The sequence below is a fragment of the Neolamprologus multifasciatus genome, chromosome 22, assembly GCF_963576455.1.
Source record: "Neolamprologus multifasciatus chromosome 22, fNeoMul1.2, whole genome shotgun sequence".
Taxonomy (NCBI): domain Eukaryota; kingdom Metazoa; phylum Chordata; class Actinopteri; order Cichliformes; family Cichlidae; genus Neolamprologus; species Neolamprologus multifasciatus.
This window is the reverse complement of record NC_140459.1, coordinates 22,622,969-22,645,480: the sequence shown is the minus strand read 5'-3', so window position 1 is coordinate 22,645,480 and position 22,512 is coordinate 22,622,969. Positions and strand designations below refer to the sequence as shown.

The 22,512-nt window shown below is 40.7% G+C and overlaps 1 protein-coding gene across 25 annotated transcripts in view; it reads right to left on the bottom strand.

Moving 5' to 3' along the window:
- The window catches only part of adgrb2 (adhesion G protein-coupled receptor B2), a 265,546-nt gene extending 262,784 nt beyond the window's left edge, over positions 1 to 2,762 (bottom strand). For 14 of the 25 annotated variants that reach the window (XM_085147633.1, XM_085147630.1, XM_085147631.1 and 11 more), the window contains exon 1: positions 1,863 to 2,760. The gene's annotated coding sequence lies outside the window, so the exon portion shown is untranslated. Of the gene's footprint in view, positions 1 to 1,862 lie in introns of all 25 variants that reach the window. The other 11 variants (XM_085147623.1, XM_085147627.1, XM_085147625.1 and 8 more) reach the window with 3 other exon arrangements.
- Positions 2,763 to 22,512: the final 19,750 nt, after the last annotated feature.

Genomic DNA, 22,512 nt, shown 5'->3' with positions numbered 1-22,512 from the left:
TAGTTTGTGCTTATTTACTGCTCTCTACTTACAGGGTGGAAGCGGAGCAGCAGCATACACGGTTCTTCAAATGAAGATCCAGTATCCCCTACTGTAAAGTTTTAGAGTGATTCCCTGCACTAACAAATCCATTACATGATTACCAAGCTCCCATAGCAGAAAGACAGAGATACTGCTGGCTATGTCTGACCTGTTAATCCAGATTCTAAATGATGCCAAGAACCAAAGAGACATGAATCATTGTCGCTGTTAAGTAGCATGTACCAGTTCACCCACCGGCTGCCGTAGCAAGAGTTTGTCTTGGCTCAGTGGGGGAAAAAGTAAAAAAAACAAAAAAAAAACAAAACAAAAAACAATGGAGGGAATTGTTTAACACGGCGCACAGATGGCGACTTGGGAAAGCAAAATAATCGAGATCGCCGCTGACACGTGTGCTACAATGGCAGGAAATGCGGGGTTTGAGGTGGAGAGCGAAGAGAGCGCTCACAATGCATGCTCAACAGATGGGTAGAAAATAAGAGAGACGGGAGCAGAGCTCGGAGGCTCCTTTGCGCTCCCGTTGTCGCGTCCCGTTTGTCATCCCCGCTCAGCGTCACCGAAGCCACCTGCTCACTACCGAAGTGGGAGCGGGGGGGGGGGGGGGCATCTGTGGGGCCGTTTTCTCCGACTAAACCCTGGCACACTTATTTCACTGAAAACAGCACCGACTTAGACCGAGAGAGGCACTGCGGCAGACGCACGGCACAGTCAAAGAGGTGCTCACGAATGCGTTTTTCACCCACCCCATCAAATAATCAGACCCAGGAGTTTCATCAAGCAAGCGTTCAAAGGGCTTTCTGTTGCGTGCTGTGATGCCAGTACGGATGTTAGTCAAGAAGCCCCCCCCCCCCCTCGGTTATTCAATCCCCAGTGCACGATCAGTGGCGTCTTTAGTACATCCTGGCTCTTTAACATTCAATCGGAGAAGGCACCCACTCACCCAGGCGCAGAGCGCTCGCTGGGGGGTGGTGGTGGAAGGGGCTCGGCATCAGTACCTCGATCATAAAGATATAGATGCTGAGACCGGCCGACGATCGTTGCAAGCATCCCTAAACCCTTCGTGGAAACGTCGAGGAGAAATCCGCACGTGGGAAGAGGTCTGGTGTGTGGAGCTTTATCTAAATTAAGAATGACATCGTGCCCCCCCCCCCCCCCCCCCCCACACACACACACACACACACAAAAGAAACAGCTTCTTTCTTTTGTTGAGGTGTTGAATGCAGGGTTGTGCTGATGAGAATGCATCAATAAAGCGAGAGGCGAACCAGTGTGTTGGAAGCTGGAAATAAAATTGTCTGTGCGGGGTACGTGCCCACGGTGCTCTCTGTGCAAGTGTGTGTTTCTTTCGGCCACTGCGGAAAGTTACAGGTCTGACAGCGGGTTTTAAAGACAGACTTACAGTTCTCAGCGTCTCCCACTGAGGGATTCGGCATTCAGGAAGGATTGTGCTTTCAAGCAGAGTTCTAATAATGGTATCTAACTCAACGGCTCAGGCGTGTTTGGGGATTTTTTTTCCCTACTGTGACCGCTACTTTCGCTCAGGTCCACGGATCACATACCCTCCCCCTTCTCACCCCCCACCCAACACGGATAACTATCCATACAGCTCAGTCTTGTGAAACTGCCCCGGACGGGCGAAAAATAACTGTACTGCAGCCTGAACATTAGACTATATGCGTCATTAAAATCGGACTTCCACACAGCATGGATGACATGAATGAAATAAATAGACAAACCGGCAGTGTGGATGGCGCAAAGAAACAGTCCCCCCGCCTTTTTTTTTTTCCAAAAAAGCTTTGAGTTGTGTGGGTAAAGCACGTTACCTGATCGCTGTCAGCAGCAGTTATTTGATGCGACGGCTATTCCCCGATCGGTTCCGCTGATACAAATTAAGTTTCCCATCCATGGCACGTCTCAGACTGAGAGGGGATACTATCATTCATTCACCCTCGCAGCCGCGCGGAATCTTCTTCCAACAAATGTTCTCCGCGAGGCATCCCACTTTGGCGTGTCCGAATCAAACCCAGAAACAATAAGTGTGGAAAACAAATCAATGATTCGATCTATTAAAAAGAAAGAAGAATAGCTACGGACATGAAATAATAATGATCAATTTAAAAGAAAAAGCATCCACAGATCAAATGAAAGAACAGAACAGAAAAACGCAAAAATAATAATGCGATGGTGAAATGAAAGAAGAAGGACTTCGTTATTGTAGGTGTCCAGTTTTGTTAGAAAATTTAAAATAATAATAATAGTAGTATTAAAAAGATAAATAAATCCACGTCATATAATCTCCATGGTTTTACGCGTATATTCCAAAGCAGTGTGGGGACGCGCTCACAGTTAACAGCGCCGCAATAGCAGGGGCAGAGTGGGATAGCGGCTTTATTTTCAATTGATGCTCGGTACTCCAAGTCCAAGGAAGCTCTTCTTTTGGTTGAAGCTGGGAGAGCGAGTAGGGGCAAAAACAAGAGAGGGGCGGGGGGGGAGAAATGGAAAATTAAAAAAAAAACAAAACAAAACACAATTTTTACTCCTTTAACTGCCTCTATTCTCTCCTCTTCTCCGTCACGGAGTAAAGCGTGTCTGCGAGTCTTGCCTGCTCTGGCATTTAGGATAGGTATCCACAGGCAGCGGCTCACAGTCGGGCATCTGGCTCCCCTGCAGTCGCTTCACAAGCGGAGGACAGAGATGCGCGCCCTCGCTGCCCTCCGCCGGGGATCCGAAGCGCGTTCACGGCGGAACACCCCCGCCCCCCCTTCTCTCTCCCCTCCTTCCTGCTCGTCCTAGCCTCAGTAGCATCACCCGAATGACGTCAGCACGCGCAGTTTCCAAATACAGCAAGTGCACGAGCCCAGATTTATTCAAATTCACAGTTTTTTTTTAAAAGGATAATTCTGCATATTTATAAAGCTGAGACAATTCTCTGGCTTGTAACAGTTATTTTTCACTGATATTTCTGCAACATCTCCCATGTGATCAGGAACAAAAAAACAAACAAAAAACAGTCAGAGATGATCAGTTAACAGTTATTTCTCCTAAATTTGCTCTGCACTTGCAGCTTTTACTGCAAAACCACACACTGCACAGCTAAGTCCACATGCAACACCCTTGTTACCTCTTCATGCCTTCTGTTTCACATGTTGTAAAACACTGAATAGATTTAGCACTATTACTTTTTTGTTTTTAACCAGTCTTGCAATACTGGAACTAAAAGGCTATCACATAAACAACAGAAAAAACACACTCTTTTAATATTTCCATTTTGTGTTGTTTGCTGTTTTGTGGTTTTGTGTATAGAAGTGTCCTCTGCAGTTTACATGATGTGATTAGAGACTGGAGAGCCTTTGGCCTCCCTGCTGCTGCGGAGCCTGGGACGGTCTGCTTGCCTCCACCCCGGAGGGAAGGGTAACATCTCTTGGGTCTGGGTGCCGTTTCCCCCTCTGGGGGCGAGGGTACCTGGACCCGGGGTATAGAGTATGTTTGGGGAGTGTGATTGTGTGTACATGTCCATTTATGTTTATCCCTACGTTGGGTGAGTGCTGAGTGTTTGTATATGTGTGCATGAGGGTGGGAATGCATGTCTGTGTCTGTGTATGCCTGTTTGTCTGTGTCTATATGTCAGGTCGGGTCTTAGACTCCACCTCTCTGGGAACTCCCAGGCCCTCCAAAGTGTGGAGGCCTATCTCCCCTCACCACACTCCCTGCCGGTGACTGATGCCCTCAGGGGTCGGTGCATTGGTGGTTATTGGTGTCCGGGGCTGGGCGCTCAGGTATGTACCAGCTCACTCCCGGTGGCTACTTGGCGGGGCCTGGCGCCTGTTGCTCGGTCAGGCCTCTTCCGGGGCGCGGGGGGCCCTCGGGCATCCGGCCTCTGTGCCTGCGGCTCGGTTCACTCTGGCACAGCTGGCTGCCGGCGGAGCTGGCAGGCACGCCCGTGCATCCCCCTCTAGCTTCTGCCCGGTGGCTACTGGGTGACCCCTCGTCTGGGGATCCTCAGCCCTTCCCATGAAGGTGGCACGGATGCCCCTCCGGTGGTGCTCCTTGGGCTCTTGCACTCTGGGGCCTCTGGATGTCTGGGGCCTGGATCTCCTCCATGCCTGCTTCATGCCCTGGGGGACAGGGCTATGGCTCTCTATATCCTCTTGCAGACCATTACATGGGGAAACCATTTTAATACAAGCGCGCCGATCCACACAGGTGTGCACACGGGTGTTCACTGTTCGTAGACTTAAATCACACCTTTTTGGCTGCTACTTCAAAGCACATTGTGGGCTGTCTGTCCTGCGTGCTGCACAACAACATTCAATATTTAGTATTTACTGCTGTTTACACTTAGCTAGATTAATGCGATGGTGTGGTGTTTAGTATGTTGCTTTGTGGTTTTTTTTTTTTTTTGCATGTTTTCTATTCTTTTTCTCTCAACAGGTGATCCAGGAGATATTTTTTTCCCCCTTTCTCACTGTCCCTCTCCCCTTCTGTTTTTCTTTTCCTTCCTCTTTCTATCTCCCTTTCCTATCCCTCACTCATGTCTGTCCCGTCTGTAACAACTGAAAATAAAATAAAATAAATAATAAAAACAAAGGTCGATCAAATGGACCAATACGGCAATGCCATGATGATCCATTTGGCAAAATAAATCCATTGGGTATCCTTGTTGGTCTTCAGACAACAATTCTGACGGCTAAAGAACCAAATGGGACAGGCAAAAAAAAAAAAAGAGAGACTGGAGAGCCTTCCTGTATTTGCATCAGGATAAGTAAAAGGGATGAAAAGTGCTGTTTGGACAACTTGGTTTTGGAGGAAAGGCCGTTGGGGTGCAGCTTCACTTGCAGACAGATATAGTTATGCAGTTTGGCCATATTTGAATGATTGAATCGGTTATAATGCAACCAAGCCAAAAACAGTCCAACCTTTCATGAATCCTTTTTTTCCCACTTTTATTTTATGTAACAGTCCATATCAAGGTGTGACATCTGTGGACAAACAGAGAGAAGGTCAGGAGTAATAACGAACCAACCGCTTTACTTTCACAGCTCGGGTCTGAAAATTGCTCACCACTGGGCCCGTTTGAACGGAGCTGCAAATGACAGGGAGAAAAATAAAAGCTATCACAGAACTATGTCTAGCAGATTACAGCATGTCAGAGCCTGAATATTTACCACAAATTGTTCAGCTGCTGCAAGTTCATAGATTTGCCTTTAGAGTAATGCTCCGTTTTCTCTGTTCATCCACCTTTTTGTGACACAGTGGGCGGTCGGGTTTCTAGAGCAAATTTTCCTTTGGAAATTTGGCACTCACTTGCCACAAGACTTGGGGGCATTACGTCAGATTCCTGAATTGCATTACGCAGATTCATTTTTAATTGGGAAATAATGATTTTTTTGTGGTGACACTAATATCGCGCTATTAAAAATGAAATGAGTCTGTATTCATTAAATGTGAGGACAGAATGCATGTGTCTGTATTTAGCAGCTTTATCAAAGGAAAACTAGGGGGGGTTATGTCTGGATGTACAAGTGTGAACTGATCTGTTAGGGTTAGGATCTCAGTGCTAAATTCCTCCACTCTCAGAGCTCTTATGCTTTCTATGAACATTTTTTGCTTACCCCCCTTTTTTTGCCTGAGAGAATTCCGCCGAGAATTAAATTTATGGGCTCTTGAATTGGATCAAATGAAAGCAAAAAGGAGATCAAACGACGGCACTGCCTGTGACTGATATAATCATTCTCATTTATTAGAATTACAGAATGCCATCATAACTAATTCTGCAGCTGTGTATGTATATATATATATACTACTTAACTATTAGGGGTGGGGGAAAAAATCGATACTGTGTAGTATCGTGATATTTTGTTTGCTAATAATGTATCGATACAGGGACAGCAGAAATCGATATTTTGTTACAAAAAAAGTTTTTGTGGACTCTGACTTCAGAGCATGTTGATCAGCTCCCTTTTCTGAGCAAGAATCCTGGCATTCCTTCACTGTCCAAATGTGTTTAACTTTTTTTTTTGGCAGGAATAAACATGACAGTTTACTTATTTTAATTTAAGACATGTTTTATTTTAATTAAGTTTAAAACTTTTTTATTTAATGTAAAATTATATTTGGTTTTAATTTACTTTCAAATTCTTCAGTTGCTGAAGGGGCTGCATAGTTTTCATAAATTGCATAGTTCAGAATAGCTATAATTGTACCAGATGGTTGCATTCAGTTAAGTTGGACTAGACTGTAATACAAACCGTTCAAGTTTGTCAACAATAAAACTGACTGAAATGAGAGAAAGACTGAGTGTGAGACTTTGATATTAGATAAAATGAATATTGATAAAGTTTACCTTTATGTACAGAATCTGAATATCGCAAAATATTTTAAAAAATTGCAATAATATTGTATCGTGCGTTAAGTATTGTGATAATATCGTATCGTGGGATGTATGGTGATTCCCACCTCTATTATCTATCTATATATATATATATATATATACTACTTAACTATATATATATATATATATATATATATATATATATATATATATACTACTTAACTACTTAAGTAGTTAAGTAGTTAAAATGGATTCAGATAAGGTTAACTCTTCTAGTAAAAGTAAAAGGCAAATGACTGACTTTAGTTCTTCCTACAGAGCAAAGGCTCAGAAGGGCACATGCACATTGTTCACACAACTCACACATTAGTCGACCTTGCCATCCTCACGTCTCGATACATCATTTTCTGTTAAGGCAGCAGCTTAGAATAAAAGCATCACAAGGATGGAAACATTTTTTTATTGACTGCAACAACCTATTTTGCGTCAATATTCTTGACAGAGATAAAATAATCATTCTTGGGACTATAAATGCTTGCCTTCATTGTAAAATTGTGGTGTCTGGCAGGTGTTTTTGTACTTTAGTACAAAATGCAAACCAAATGGGAACAGGTACAGTATAATACTATACATGGCCTTTTGTTTGATACGTTCAGCTCATAGATTGTGTGCCATCTATGTGTGCCATTTTGTGTTTTCACACATTATCATTCATTTGAATATTCAAAACAAAAAAACAAAAACAAACTCTTGCATGTGATATCTGTTTCTGTAAAGCTTTAACTGAGAAATTGTGCTTTCTATTAAATCCCTATGAAAAGGTCATGAGCCACAAAGCTTCACTTTAGTAGAACTTACATCTATAAAAATTGCAGTATAATCCTTATCTGTGTTCTGAAGTTTCTTCCAGAGGGGATTATTCATTAAATGTTCACAGCCTCATTTATCATTTTCTGTGTATAAATATGGAGGAAATGAAGTTTCTAATGGATAGAGAAACAACATTCAACAACATTTCAACACATAATAATACAAAATCTTTTTTTGTTTTTAGTTTACATAATAAACTTTCTTTGTATGCTATTTATCTGTTCCCCTCCTACCTGCGCCATGCCCCACTTTATCATATTTGATTTGTTGGAAATTAGATTCACTATTATTATTGAATTCTGATTCCACTGTCCTCTTGCAGAACTTGGGCTGGCTTTAACAACCATTACCATTTTGGGACTCTAAAGCCCACAGAAATGTCTGCCCAACAGTAATATCAGATCATAGAAATAAATGAATGTCAACACTTAATATTGACATGCCTGGTGTTACTGCCAAATAATGACCTTGTTATTTAAAGTAAACAGTGAACTGAAAGCTGAAATAATGACATAATGGACACTGGATGACGGAAGGGACTTCTGAGTTTGCGAAGTTGGCTGCAATTTCAGCACCATGGAGAGCTCATGGGAATTTCGAGAAGCTTTTAGTGAAAACACTCACACACACTCTCTCACACACACACACTCACACACACACGCTCACCTGCCCACACAGACACAGACACACACGGACACACACAACAATGCTAAAACAAGGAAACAGAATAGTGCTCTCACAGAAAACAGTAAGTAAATATAATTTTTACTCTGGGCTCTTCTTCTGCAAGCAAAGTGAAAAGGTACCAAAACCTTCTAAAATTTTTGTTGGATGTCAAAAATCTTTTTTTAACATTTTCACAACTTTTCTGAGCTTTAAGTTAGAGATGTAAAGCTCTGATCACAATTTAACAGCCCTGAAGCCGAGCTGTGGTGATGCTTCAGAAAACAGTCAGACCAGGCTTTTTATTGTTCATGCAACTGTATAGTTTACATGTTCTATGTGTTCTTTGACCTGATTATCTGACATTTGGTGTGACAGGGGGAGTGTTTCACTATAGACACTATGGAAAAATCTACTGCCAGAAACATTCTAGGGAGGATTGCAACATCAAGAAGCTAATTTGAGAAGACCACATGCTTTAGTGTTTAAATACTGAGTATTGACTTTTGCAAATAAACGCCAACCTCACCTCACTTGCATTTTTCTATTATTTAAGAAATAAAACGCACCAATGAAATGAGCATTTTCCTTTGTGGCAGCTGCAACACTTAGTGTGTGCATATATGGAATGTACATATTTCTTTCTGAGAGCACAACCTTAACACATTAAAAGAAAAAAAAAAGCCAAAAGGCGTACCCACATCTCCATCGTTGGCTCCCTAATCAGGACAACTGTAATTTTCTACTCATCCTCTCTGTAATTTTAAAATGCGTGCCATGACAGAAAATTGTTTGGCATGTGTTGATTAATTTTGTTGAGGCTAAATAGGCCCAGAACAATACAGTTTGATTTGTATTCCAAGAATCAGAGAAAGTTAAGGGCAGGCCAGAGCTTCAGAGTTTAGCACACTTTGTTCCTACAGTTTCTCCGCCTTCCTTTTGTTTTGTTTTTTTAATGTTGCTACATTCAGGGAAATTTGTGAGCCCAATTCCGTCCCAGTTTCTCTGACAACAAGCTAAACCTCCTTTTTCAAACTTGAATTTCACTTGAGGTGGATAGTATCCCCCTAGGACCTGCTTTGTGTCTGTGAAGCACCAGCTGTTTAAATGTCCATACTTATTACTTGCCTTTAGGGTTTATGTACCCCCCCACCCCGACCTCCTCCTCTATCCTTCTCTCTGAAGATTGCTTCTACACCAACTCGAATCAAAACATAACACAGACAAAATCATGTTTTTACCAAACGTCTCATCCATTCAGACTTTTAATTGCTACAGTTCGGCAACCCTCCTGTCACCGTACCGCATTTCGAATCAAGAGAGAGCAGAGTGTCGTTCTGCCAGCATGAATCCAAGCACAAAACATCTGCCCCAAAATAATAAAAAGAAACTTTTTTATTTCAGCTTCTTATGTTTCCTCAAATCTGTAACTCTGCCTATGTGCATTTAAGACCTTTAGTGAAGTGTATGCTTGCACATGTTTATGTTCGTCCGCACCCGTAAACACGAATGGCAAATAAAAACTTGGGGGTACTTACGCTTGTTTGTGTGTGTTTGTCTAATGCTCGGCCTAGTGAATCCTCAGAGGGGTGGGAGCTTGGAAAAAAGCAGTGGTCCATGAAGTGAACTAGAGTTCCTCCCTGATCAAATGTGACAATTATGATAGTGTTCCTCGGTACAAAACTCCCCTCTGGCTCCCCCATCCATTCCATTCTCCTCTCCACTAATGCCATCTCCTCTTTCCATCCTTTACTTGCTGCCCTTTTCTCTTACATGCAACCGGTGCTCTGTCTTTTCTAAATTTTTCTCCCCGCCCTTCAGTCCCTTTCGTGTTTTCTCTGGCCTCAAAAACATTCTGTTCCATTTTGAAATACTTCACATATGTCTCAACAAACAATTGACGCATATGAATTCACTCTAAATATATGAAAGCTATATGACTGTTGTTGTTGTCTTTCAGTGCTATTCACACAAAGTAATCACAAATAAAGTGTTTGTTTGATATAAGCGGTGCAGTGGTTTGCCAGCACTTCCATAACTGTGATTAAAGACACTTTACACCTTTACACTTTTGATAAATGACTGGACACCTGAAGCTATGAGTCAGTATCCTTCCTAATGACTGTGTAGAGCTCTGCTTAGAGACAGCAGTGCTGTGAGTTAGATGGTAATGCTTCCATGTTAATGCACACAATGAAAGTGCAAACAAGCTGATTTGCAGCAGTAATACTATTTACCATGTTGGCTCTTTTAGTTCAGCATGTTAACGGGACAGCTTTTCTCAACCGCTTTGGCACATTTGTCAGATTCACAGCTTGGAAGGCAAATTTTCCCAAAACAGCTCATACATGTGTCAAAACACTATGGTTAACCTCCCAAAAAAGCCACAAGGCTCACCCAAAACCTTGAATTCATGTGTGAAAAAACTTGTTTTTGAGTCGGCGAAGAAGTCCTTCACGCCAAAGTGAAAAGTTCTGTTTAGCCTTTCTAATTATAAATGTTTACATACTTTCTCAGAATAACTCAAGAAATTCATTCCTCATCTTGTAATTTCAGTTCTGAGTGTATTCATTGAAACTGACTGCCTACTGTATAAGACTTTTACTTTCCTGAGAATAACAGACCACTAATGTGTAATATTAAGATAACTGATGTGATGCTTATTTCAACAGCATGCATTATTATTTTACTTTAATATTTAGGTGATATGAGGGGTGAAAAAAATCATATTCTCCCAGTGGTCACACAAAATAATGGTGGGAAGCAGCTGGACATCCTTTTCACTCGTGTACCTAATGCTTTCCCTTGCGGTGTAACCATCATGTGAACTTTTCCATTATTTTCTTTTGTCTTCTTTTGCTACAGCATCACATACATCCTTACTCCTCATCATCTTTCATGTGCTGTTGCTTCAATAGCTCAGTAAAAAAATATGACTGGTTGTGACTAGTTGACCTTGGAATACAGTGATTTGTTTCACTTTTGGTAGTCAATTGCAGGTAGTTGCAGCTACGTGTAACACTTTCAGCCTCTGGGATTTTTAATCACAAGGCAACAGCACAGAACGACTGATAGGAGGTAATCAGTCAGTCGTGGATCAACTTAGAGTGACTGCAATCATTCTCGTGCAGATTGCTAAAGGTTTGAAAATAATTGCCATCCACTTTATAGACACAAACTGCCAACACATTGCAATCAATTAGTCAGTCTGTGCTGATGGGCCCAACTTGTCTGCGATGCGTCTCTTTGCAATAGGGGACCACTCAGCTGGTTGCCAACTGCTTGTGTTCTGCTTGTATCTTATATAAAAACAAGGTTGCCTAGCACCTATGTCATCTTGCGCTTAAATCGCCATATTATCATGGCGGTGATTGTATTGCATGTAAGTGCCAACATGACCCCATTCAGTCACAAAGTGATAGCAGACTCAGTCTGTCTTATTGCTGTTTCACTTCCATCTTGACAAATCAATACCACTTTGAAGACGGGAACTGACTGCAAAGGGTTGCAGACCTAGACTCCATCTTTGAAATATCTATCTCAAATACAATGAGATCACAACTTCTTTCACAGTTGCAGTAATATTGGTCATGCAGGGGTCACTAAACCACTCTTTTCCCTAGTGTGGCAGTACTATAAATGTTTATCTGTGCAGGCTTCACAAATTCTTGTAACCCGTTTGCACTCAAGCTCTAAAAATATCCTGAAGATTTTCACTTTTTTTGACTTACTTCAGCTGAACCGCCATTAGATAACTGAGCCAGAGAAACTCAGAAAAGATGGCTTTGAATTAAAAGTTCAAGAAATAGAGTTACACACACCAGGTTCATTAATATAGATGACTTTCTGAATGCTACTACATATTGGAAAATCTGTTATTGTGGCTCTAGAGGGGGCAGAACAAAATTGAGTGATATTTACTTGGGAAACCTGAAGTTAAGTTGAACACTATGAGCTGTGGTTTTAAGAAAGTAGCAAATTGTGAAGGGAGTTTGCCAGACTTTAGCCTGCTTTTCATCTCAAGGCTTAAAGCACCTTGAAAATCTCATTTCATTGTATACCTCATAAGCAGAGGGGCCTATTAAGGAGACACAAACATCTGCACTAAGTTTCAATAGCTGCCGAGACATTTCACTTCAACCCATAAATAGGAACCTTAAGTTGGCACAACTGAAAATGTCAGTGGAGCCTTTAATAAGGATGATTTGTCTGCAGGGGACCAAGAAGGCCTGTAGAAAATCCCTCTTAATACTTTTTGATGTATCTGCGTAGCCCAAAGCAGCAGATGAACCTACAAGTTGACATTGCCATTCTTACATTTCCTTTAAATATTTTCAATAAAACATTCAATAGTATCTGATCTACTACAAAGGATTTTAATTTACAGTAAGGAAGTGGTGGAGCTGCCGCTGGGCCTTTTCCATAATAAAATGTGTAATAACACTAAATCCCAATCTGTTATGAAACTCAGTTCCCGAGTAAATGCAGGTCTGGGTGATTTCAGTACTTGAATTATTCTCTAGCTTTCGATATATTTGATTCAGATGAATTCTGTCACACCACCCTGCATATTCTTTCATTATCAATCTGTATAATTGAGCTGACAAGCTATGAATGTTTACTGCAGGAATAATCTAAGGACATCAAAGGACACAACCCCCCTGGTGAACTACTGGATGTACAAAGGGACCGATATGCTACAGTGAATGTACAATTTTATTCTTGTAGCATAATCTTCTGCATTTTGTGTCTTCATGTGTATTATTCTATGCCTCTTCTCTTTCTTCTAACCATTTTCTAAGCGTTCAGGGTTGGCTGCATCCATGGTGAGTCAACAAAGTCAGGCTCATCATGAGACAGACAAGCCTCTGTATGTGCCATAAATCACTACCATAAAGTGTAACATGTAGTCAGTAGTCAGTGGGTCATCTCCACATATCCACACACAGCAACCCTTACCTCTAGCTCCAGTGATGAATTTCAGAATTATCTGAGGGAGAAAAGCCTTTCCTCCACCTGACAGAGATGGATCGCAGCCTCACTGCAACCCCCCACAGCCCACCTACAGTATAACTTCTCACTGGTCACCTTGGTCCACCTATGCCATCCCTCTCGCCCCTCGTTGTAGACATCTATCACCTCGCCCCGACCTTCTTCTCATATATCTCCCCTGGTCCTTCCATCTCATCCCTCTGCCTACTGTCCATCTCGCCATCTCCCTGCCCATACATTTAAGAGCAGCTGAAGCCCACAGCAGAGCACACTTTGTTGCTCCATCCATCATGAATGACTGCAGGCCGGGAAGAGAAAAAAAAAATCCTATGATTTAAGTCTATCTTGCTGGGTGGGCTGCTTTGTGGTGCCCCAGCTGGTTTTTAGGTATAATAACACGTGAAAGAAAGAATCCCTTTTGGAGTTCAGCTTCAGTAACTACTGTAACGTCCTTCTGCCTTTATTATTGCATGTTTTTGATATTCTATATTAGTTTCAAGCAGCAACTGACAACCGTAACCGTCTTTTCTGTGTCAGATGAAAAGACACCTTCTGTTCCTGACTCACAGAGGGGTGTCAGAGGAAAAGACAGTTTAATATTTCATTCTCACTCTCACGCTGCATGAAAGAATAATTTTTGATTGGCTTGAAGGTATTATCAATAACTTAAATATGCAACGAGTCTTCAGTACGACAGTATAAAAATCTTTAAATAAATTACTGAGCTAAGATGAGCATTATGTTCCTATCGGCCAACATTACACATAAAGACAGAAGTGTGAGTTGGCACTGGACCGCTGTAGATTCTTACACATTTGCACTCTTTGGTCTACTCAGCCTGAAAGCGTCGATATGTTCATGGTATCCCTCCAGTCTAAAATGCCTCTCTGCCAATTTATGACCAAGTGCTACATCTGACGGAGGTTATGCATACTTGCATAATTTTGAGTTTGAGCTAATTTTGTAACAAATATTTAAAAAATGTAAAATAGAAACACTGAAGCTCAGGCTGTGTCTCGAGTCGCGTACTTACCCTTGCTGTTTTGAGTCTATAAGTGCATTGTTTTACATGCTGTGCTCTACAAATGCGCAGGTGGTGTCATAATAGTGTGAAACACTATGCACTTCTCACCTCCAGTCATCCCTTCCTTGGCCATCAAGAGGGAGCAATTTTCATTCAGGATGTTAGCATGCTAACAGTGGCGCTTAAAAAAAACAGTTGCTGAAGGTAAACTACACATTTCATGTTATTTGGGTATGATTATACATAATAGAGTACTTTTTTTCACTGTAGAAGAATTTATTATCGTTGTAAACATCATTTCTGGTAAATGCACAACCAATTGTATTTGATTTGAGGTAACAATACCCTGCACCATTAAAGTTTTTATCTATCTGGAAACTTTAAAAAAAAAATCAATCAATAAACAAAGAAGAATCATAGGGTCTGAATATTAAGTAAATGCAACATCAATACCGTATTAAACCTTGACAAAAACTAAGACAACACTGTGTAAAAATCTAAGTATACTCTCACTGCTTCCATAAAAAATAAGAGGGTAAGTAACAGCGAGGTGCTGCTAATTAAATCCACTGGGTTTAAAAAGCCAAAGTTCCGGCAGGCCTGGAGCATTCAAATATGTGTTAACTGAATGCCAAGGATGAAAGATATCAGTAATAAATCAAATAAGCAATTGTTCTTGACAATCAGTCTGAAAAGGGTTATGTGGCTATTTCTAAACAACTTTAATCGTTCTACAGTGAGAGTTACTTACAAGTGAACAACATTCAAGACAATTGCCAATCTTCCTAGGAGTGAGCATCCCAGTAAATTCACCCCAAGGTCAGAAGCACAGAAATGAGAAATTGCAAAAACCCCAAGAGCCGCACATCAGACTTTGCGGCTTGTTTGAAAGGGTTGCAAAGTACATGGCAGCACAGTTTACTACAAAATTTCTGGAACAATGCCGTGTGAATAGAAAAGATCAAAGTGCACATAGTTGGCCAAATTGCACAAAATGCACCACTTTTGGTGGTGCAGTTGGGGCTTGTTTGAGCTTTGGGCTTGTTTTGCAGCCACAGGACCTGGACACCTTGCAGTCATTGAGTTGCCCATGAACTTTGTCAGTCAGCTAAAGGTTGGCCTAAACTAGGTCATGAAACGGGACAATAGCAAACCTACAATACAGTAGCTGAAAAAAAAGAATCAAGGCATTGCAATAGTCCAGACCTAAGCCTGTGGTGGTGCAAAAATGAATGGGAACAAACTATAATCAGATAAGTAACATTGCAAAGAAGAGTGGGCTAAAATTCCTCCACAATGATTCGATACAGTCATACAGAAAAATGTTTATCCAAATTATGCTGGTAAATGTGATTCTACAGTTATTGAATCTTGGGGTATACTTAGTTTTTCACACATTGCATTGGCTTGCCAATTATAGATAGTATTTAAATACTTTTAAGACCTGGTAAGGACCAGACTGTTTACTATGTTCTGATACAGAAAACCTTAGAACTGACAGAGCGTGTACTGTATCCAAATTGAGACCCACTACCATTCTCCCCTTATGTACAAAGTCATTTTTACTGGCTAGCCTTATAACAGAATCTCAGAATAGGACACTCTGAGAAATGGGATCTAGGTAACAGGATTATTCTATTGCTTTTTTTGTGAAAGGAAAATAACTACTGTTGCAATCATTCACTGAGTCATGTGACTGGCACAACGCATGCCTGCCATCTAAAGATGGCACAGCCACGTCCAGACGCCTTCCTGACCGCTCCGCACAGACTATGCACCTTTTTAGCTGTTTACTTATTTATTGCTTTGATATGCATTCTGAAATCTTCTAGTTTTATAGTTTACAACAGCAGATCACTTCTCAACATTGGTAACAGGACACATTTCACTGTGTGTTGTACTTGTATAACTATGCACGTGACAAATAAAGAATCATGAATCTCTTGAATCTCTTCTTTTTGGTCTTGGAGCTTTTCGTTATTTTGTCTCATGTTCTGGTGGGGAAGATGTTATGATTTTTATTTACACCACTGGATGGCACTGCCCATTTTGAAGAACCCCTAAGAGTGCAAAAAATGTTGACAAAAGGTTTAAACCAGTGGTTCCCAAACCTTTCTTGCTGGACCCCTTTTCTTGTTTTATAAGAAAAATCTTACAAGAATGTGGGATTCTGTTTGTCCGTGATTTGGAGAGCCCAGCGCATGCTCCCGACGCAGGGAAAACTAATTCTGTCACAGAAACCTACCTTGGCACTTGTGGAGGTGAAGCCAAAGGGAAGATATGCTTCACCATATTTTCTAGTCTTTGGCTTGAAAGGTAGGTTTGGAAACATATTTGGCGATGCTTCATCTCCTGCTTTGCGTTTGCGTGGGAGCCCCATCGAAAACCTGTCAATTATGCAAGCAGTATCCAAGCATTCTTTTTTTTTCTTTTTCTTTTCATACCCCCCCCCCCCCCCCCCACACACACACACACACACACACTTTGGGAACCTCTGGTTTAGACAGAGAGAGAGGTTCACCAAAGTACACTAGCTTGTGTTGTTGGTGCAGTGTTGATATGTTTGCAGGGAACACAGGCTTGTTATCGTGAGGTAAATATCATTGCAAACTGTGTGTTTTCTATTGAATATCAAGCGAGAGGTATTCAGAATTGTTGAATTCATGCATTGTGCAGGGTTTTGTCCTTGAGTGTCACTGTATTTTATGCGTTTTTCGACAGTGTGGGACATGGTTGGGCCACCTGTTAATAAGTGTTTGTTGCTTTGGTAATCTGTGCTTTTAATTTTTCTGATCTTCCGGAATGAGCCACTAAACAGATTGCATGTATTCAGCTAAATGCTTTTACTGTAATATTTTGTACATGTAAGCATGTTTGAATGAAATGTTGTTATCTGTTAGACTGTGTCTCTTTTGCACTTTTATCTTTGCACTTAAATATTTATTTTCCTTTATGCAAGGGTTTTACGCCAGGATCCAGTAGTCTTGGGAATCATTGGTTACCCAAGCAGCCAAGTTTGGATAGTGACATACTTTAAATGATGTGGATTAGCAGTATGCAGTGCAGTTTGTATTTTTTTAAGAACTGTCTTATCTTCCCTGAGTATTTGTCCCATAGCCCTGCTCTTTCTTGGTCCTGCTCTTCCCTGATCAGTTTTTATGTTACCTAAGCATTTTCAGTTCCCGTTTTTCTACATTGGGGTGTCCTGTCACCTTTCGATTTCACTTTTTGTTATATTTTTTCCCATAAGCCATTAAAGGTAATTTATTTTACAACATCTTGCCAGTTTTTGTCTTGCATCTTAGTCAGCTAAAGAACTTTACAAACCTGTATCTGCATTATGATACTGGCATGCTTTATACCTATGACCGCTCTCCTTGCCAGACATGATCCTAATTACGGCACATAAAATACGAGGCTTTGCTGCACTCCATCACCGTGAGGTGGGCAGAGAGAGGCAATGAATAAAACCTTGTGTGACAGTAGTGATGATGGTTGATCTTGCCCTCTTGGAGATAAGTTAGCAATTTCATGCCAGCAGAAAACACCCATCACCATTAGAGAGCTACCCTCACTGAGGAATTGCTGCTATTTCCATCATTTTGGCAATACCACAAGGGAATCAAGATGAAAGTGAGATTGCCTGGTCTGCTGAGGATAGAGAGTTGGACTTTTGAGGGGGTAACTGACAAAAGCTGGATTCTTGTGAGTCGAGTGTATATCAGAGTTGTTAAGTAACTGATACTGATGGTAAGTGAGAAAGTTTCCCCTTGGTTAAACTTTCATTTACAGGAAATAGAAGGTTGGAAATGGGCTTAAGAAAAGATGACATCAGCCAGTAAAAAAGTAAGCATCAGCCATAAGGAACTAGCTGCGCATGTGTGTTTCTGTTCTGTCTTCCGCTGTTTGATCCTGCTCCCTCTCTCTGTTTTGTTCTTCCTACACTCTTTGCTATTCTACGTTTAGCCTCAAGACAGGTCTTCGATGGGCTCTTAACTAAATGGGATCTTTGCTGAAGCTATTGTTGAGAGCCGGGCCATGTCTTAGACAGTATGCTCCAATAAGCACAGCGAGCACTAAAAAGGTAAAGGCCATGGCCTCAGCCCCATGTCTTCTTGTAATTGTGTATATGAGAGGGAGCGAATGTAAGGTAGCATAGCTAGGACAACAGACAGCATTATCAATACACACTTATTATCAATAAATGTTTATTATAAATTCATTTCACTACATTATGATGTAATATCATGTAATTGCACCCTTGTAATTTCAATTCAATTCTATTTATATAAGTCACAACAATATTTGCTCATGGTGCTTTTAAAAACCCTCCAGTAATACAGAGAAAATCCCAACAATGCCTGCCATAACCAGGCTTAGGGAGGGGCAGCCATCTGCTGGGACCAGTTGGGGATGAGGGGAGGAAGACAGGACAAAATGGTTAGAGTAATAGTAATAATTAATAACAACCGCTAATAGAATTATGGTTAGAAAGTGTTAATTAACTGGCAAGATACAGGAATAGTGAATGTACATTTTGCCAATAATACATCATCAATAATACAGCTTGTCTGCACAAAAAAAAAGACAATTTAAGCTCCTCCTGCATTTTCTTCAAAGAAAGTTTTGTTTTGGCTCAATTTTTGCCTCTAACGTTTCATCTATAATTTATCTATGTGGTATATTTTAAATGGAGGACTCAAAGAGAATCACAGCAAGTGCTCAGTGACACAGAAAAAAAAGAAAAACATAGAGCACAGAATGAATGCAAGTTTTATTTAGTGTTCACTGGGTCGTGAAATATTAAGAAAAAAACGTGCTGCATGTTTTGCTGGGGAGACAGAGAAATTCGTTGAGGATAACTCACTGTACTGCTGCAGATGAAGGGCTTTCATGACCCCACAAGAACAGGAAGAAGAAGAATGGCTGTCCAAACATCACTGTCAGATGGAGGTTGACTGCAGTAATATTAATTATTTAAAGTATGCTTTATTTTGCCTTTAGAAAGCAGTTTTAAGCTTGAAAGGTTCTGAAGGCCACTTCCTGCCTGTTACTATTTTGTCTTGGTTATTTCTCTTGTTGTATTATATTGACATTAGGGCATGGCTAGGCCTGCACTGTATCAGGGTAACAAATGCTTTATTCTGTGAAGTACATTTAAACAAGGTTAACGGTGAAGGTACTTCAACCAGCTTTTAGTCCAAATGAAGTGCAGATTTTCTTCAAATTTCTCCAAAACTAACTTGTTAGCAGTGATGGGAATTCTGGCTCTTTTTAGAGAACCAGCTCTTTCGGTTCGGCTCACTAAAAAAAAGCCGGCTCTTTCGGCTCCCAACCGGCTCTTCAGGTTGTTTTGTTGCTTTAATTAATTTATTATTAACAACAATATAAAATTATGCACAAAAGAAATTGCTAATGTAAAAAAATCCCGTGGTTTTATTTATATATGTTTATGTATAAATACATGTGGTGGCCCCTAGAGACAAAACACGTACAAACTCCAAAACACATTTCTAGCATGAACTGAACTTCCAAAACGGAGCTACCTAGATCACTTAAATTACACAATTGAAAGCATATGTGTATTGTTTGTGTATTTATACACAAGCACTCATATATATTCAAATAATTTAAAAAAAATGTTCATTTACCTGTTACTACCACACACCAAATCCGGTCGTTGGTACTTCATGGCTTGTGTAGCCAGTAGATAACAAAAGCTCAACACTGCCCCTAGCATCCTGGAGCACTTCTATTGTGTTTTGTACGTGTTTTGGAGTTTTTACGTGTTTTGGAGTTTTTATGTGTTTTGGAGTTTGTACGTGCTTTGTCTCTAGGGGCCACCGTAAATATACTTTTATTTATTCACTCCACTTAAAATGCAATAAATAAATCATATAATACAAAAACCAACTATTTACATTTCAACTTTTAATTATTTACATTTTCAGCTTTTTCCTTTTAAACAAATTTAAAGTGAAACAACACAAAACACCGCAAACCACAACACAATTAAATATAAATTAAAATATGAAAACAAAAAGAAGATTCTCTGTCATATGGGCCTGCATGAATAAACTTTCTGAATCCTTTATCACCTGCAACTGAAAACAGTTGTGGATGATTACCATACCTTTCTAATGTGACATTGTTGTCCCTCGCTCTCTTTCCCTCCCGCTCTGTTCCTGTGCTACTGAGTGTAACTGCCGCCCCATGTGGAGTGAAGCGGAAAAAAAGTGCGAGAGACAGGGTGAGAGAAAGAAGAAAAAAAAAAACACTGCTCGCGCTCCGCGGAGCCGGCTCGAGTCGTTCACTTCAAAGAGTCGGCTCTAAGAGCCATTTCGCTCGCGACCGACACATCACTACTTGTTAGCACACATCAAAATAAATAACATATTGAGCTACTTTCATCATTAAACTATTGTAGAAGACGATAACAAGATACTAAAAACACAACCATTCAAAGCTCAAACTTTGCTCTACACCAGGGCCGGCTGCTGGCATAAACTGTCTATGCCACGACCTTTTCTGTGTTGCTGGATCCACACACTGTAGCTGTAGTACTGAAGATACTACTTGTGCGGGCTGGGAAGCTAACTTCTGGTTAGCTCCAGTGTAGATGCTGAAGTTAACTGAAGGTTACCCTTAGTTAACCTAACGTTGCATAAATGGCTTCTAAAAAAATATTTAGGAATGGTCCTCAAGAACAAAAAAGATTTACTTGCTATTTGCAGCCTTAAATAGAACTGCAACAACCATAATTTATAATGGCTAGCTTTTGTGTGCTTTAGTTTACTGTTTTAACACAAAACCAGTGAAATGTCCAAATTTCCCCAAATTCTTCCAAGTTAGACCATGTGGCATGCAGGACTGTTGCTTTTTCTTAACAACTCATATTTGAATATACTGTTAATAGACAGCTTCCAGTTTTTTCATAAGTTCTGCATATTAATCTCATAATATATCTATACCACTACATGAGAATTGTGGAATACTATTAGTCCCACAAGGGGAAATTTCATGTTAAGGCTGCCGACCTATTGCACGCAATGCGGCGCCATCTTACCCTCCGACCATATATACATTGAACAAAAACATCACATGGGGAAGACAGGTCAGAGAGGTATAACAATGGAAAATGCACCACACGAGGAAAGATAAGGAGAAAAAAATAACTCCTCCCAGACTGAGCTCCAACAGGGAGATCAGTTTGAGAACAGAAAAAAACCCACCTCTGCACATAGCACATGAAAAACTCTTAATACACCAAAGAAACACATGACAAGCAACAGGGATGGGTAAAGGGTGAGAGACAGCCAGTGTAGACAGTGAATCCAGGCCTGCAGCATAAGTGCTGGTCTCCTTGATCCACCGTCAGCATCGGAGGGGAATGAGCATCGAAGGCGTTGGGGGGTGGGGGTGGGGGGGGGTGAGTGTGTCCAGAGTTCAGCTGAGACAGTGTGTTTCGCCCTGCCAGGCTAAGTAAACAGTCTTCCAGCCAACCCAGGTGGCCTTGCATATAATGCAAAAATGAACATTTAGGGACCAGTTGATCAAATCCATAATTCCTCCTTTAGGTTTTAGAGAACAGACTGTGAGAGAGTGTTCCAGGGAAAAGTAATACAAAAAACACGAGACTAGACAAGGACATAAGAGGCTAAGCAGGGAAGCTAAGGGAGAGGAGGACGAGGAGAGGAGAAAAGTGCGACCGCCTTCGTCAAGAGCAAGAGACAAAAAAAAAAAAAAAGCTGCTAGCTTCAGCTGATTGTTCTGACATACTATTTTTCTTCAAAGGTTACAAAGATCTTTGTAAGCCTCCACAGCACCTCTATGACTTAAGAGTCAATAACCCTTAAAACACCGACTACCACTATTTATAAACCAATGTGTAAGTTTAAAAAAAAAAAAAATTATTAATGCACACATGGGAAACACATCCGTGAAGTTAAAGTTACACACAGATGCATATTGCACGCTAAAATGCCAAACACAGACATTATGCATTGCTTCTTCATTTTTAATATGCAGAAGAAATTCAATTATTTTACCATTTAACACAATAATTTTAAATCAGTCAGCCATGTCAGAACTTCCAAAGACCCATTTAGTCAGGCTTGCCTAGTTTGTAACTAACTTCAAACATTGCTATAAGGTAAACTTCATGAACTTGCTGCCACATTTAAGTTTCAATCATTTTTATGTGGCCCTTATTCTCCATATAAGCAACATATTTGGTGATGCTGCCAGTCAATGAGAGGAGCTCCACCTGTTTCCCTCAGTCATACATACTTTGTTTACTTGTTGATGTATAAACACATCTGTTTTGTGACATTAAATGGAGTTTTATGACTTTAAATCATGTTTATTTTTATTTTATTCTATAATTTGTAAGCAATCTCAATACACCAGCACTACCATCGGCAACACAAAGACTGTGCTTGACCCATCAATATATTGGCCTGGCACCCACTCGCTATCAGCATCCTTAGCAGATGCACAGCAGCTGCACCCGTCGAGTCCATTGTGTAGTCCTAACGGAATCAGTCTGCTTCAAATTCCCCTTCCAGCCATGTGAAACTACCACACCCATATC